The following is a 2182-nucleotide window of genomic DNA, read 5'->3' as shown; positions in this document are numbered from 1 at the left end:
AGGTCTGTGTTGCATTTCAAGTTAATATCTGTGTGTGTTATATAGGCTAGGGATGAAGCTAAAGATGATGATTCATGGTTTTTCCAAATGGGCTTCCAGTCATTTCAGCACTATTTATTGAGAAAACAATCTTTTTTCCATTGAATTACTTTGTCACCTTTGTTGACACCTAATTGACCAGCTATGTGAGAATCCATTTCTTTACTTTTACTTTGTATTTTTTTAATATAAATGCTATATGTATACATGTATGTATACATCAATGCAGTGTAAATCATTCAGCAGTGTTCTATTTGAATACTTTGGCTATTCTAGATTTTTTGCATCATTTCTATATAAATTATAAGCAAGTTTATTGATTTCTAGAAAAAAAGCCTTATGGGATTAATATTCCATTTAATCCATAGATCAGTATGAGGAGAATTGATGTTGTGAGTTCATGGACATGCATTATAAAAATTTTATTTAAGCCTGCTTCAATTCATATCAATATTGTTTCTAGTGTATGGTTCTTGCAGATACTTTGTTAAACTAACTCTAAGCATTTCATGTTTATGGATGCTATCCTTAATGGCATTTTTAATTACCAGTTCCAGTTCAGTTGTCAAGATAAAATTGATTTTTTTGTATCTTGATCTTATATTCTGTAATATGTTTTAAAGCTGTTTATTATACATAGCGATTTTTGTAGTTTCCTCAGGAATTTCCTCATAAATAATTACACTCACATGGACAGTTTTGTCTCTTCATTTACAAACCTTTTTCTGGCCTTAGTGTAATGACTAGGAACCTCGGTACAATGTGGAATAGAAGTTGTGAGTGCGCTCAGTTGCTCAGTCATGTCTGACCCTTACAACCCCATGGGCCGTAGTGTGCCAGGCTCTTCTGTCCATGGGATTTTTAAGCCAAGAATACTGGAGTGGGTTGACATTTCCTGCTCCAGGGATCTTCCCAGAAGTTGTGAAAGTGGGCATTTTTGCCTTTTTTTGCTCTTAGGGTGAAGGCCTCTAATATTTCACCTGGTGACTCAGGCAGTTAAAAGTCTACCTGCAATGCAGGAAACCTGGGTTTGATCCCTGGGTCAGGAAGATCCCCTGGAGTAAGAAATGGCAACCCATTCCAGTATTCCTGCCTGGAGAAACCCATGAGCAGAGAAGACTGGCGGGTTACAGTCTATGAGATCGCAGAGTTGGACAAACTGAGCGACTTTCACTTTCATGACATTAGCTGTAGGATGTTGTATTTGCCGTTAATCAAATTTAGGTGGTACTTTGAGCACTTTGAATATGTTGTTTCATTGTCAGTTGGCTTGCATTGTTTCTAAATAGAAGCCAGGATATTTTCTTATCTTGAATTCCTAAATAGGTCTCTTTTCTTTGTGAGCTTTACAAATTTTATCTTTATCATTGGCTTTCAGTGACGTGATTATGATATGTATGCAGCTTCCATCTTTACTAAATGTGGTCTCAAGTGCATCTATTAAGCTTTTATTATGTTTATCTGTGATAATGGACACAGCAGAGGAATTTAGAATCTTAGAGAAATTTATAAGGATTAATCAGGTATAAAAGTATTATATGGGTGTCAAAGTATTCTAAAAAAGTTTCTAATTTACTAAAATGACTTCTCAATCTAATATGTTCAGTAAAAATGAAAATAATTCAAGCTTGCAATTCTAAAGAAACAATCCCATTAACAAGGGAGAATAATACTTTTCATCACTGTCTGTTAATTTTATTTTCAAATAACTATTGCGGACACTGATTTGGTATGTCCATTTGAAACATCTGAAATGGAAATCATCTTCATTTGTTTTCCAAATCACATTTTGTTATCTGTATACATGTTTATCTATTCACTTTAGTCCAAACATTCCTTGGGAATGCTCTTAATCATTTATGAAAAGAAAGTGTCACTGGTCTTATTTAGCAGAAGTCAATATATCTGCTATAATTTTCTCTTTAACGTGTGCATGTGACACAGACATACAAATGTGGAGCTAATATCACAAGGTACAATACAATCGTAAAGCAGGGTGTGTTATCTTACTGATAAGCATGCACACTGTCCAGCCTGGATAAAATATTGTAAAAAATTATCTTTGTGCAATTCCTTGTACTCTTTGAAACACTTTCATATGTGTGATCTCATCTATTCTGTAGAACATCTTCATTAACTGATG

This window comes from Cervus elaphus, chromosome 3, assembly GCF_910594005.1.
Source record: "Cervus elaphus chromosome 3, mCerEla1.1, whole genome shotgun sequence".
In the NCBI taxonomy this organism is placed as follows: domain Eukaryota; kingdom Metazoa; phylum Chordata; class Mammalia; order Artiodactyla; family Cervidae; genus Cervus; species Cervus elaphus.
Note: the sequence above shows the minus strand (reverse complement) of the source record.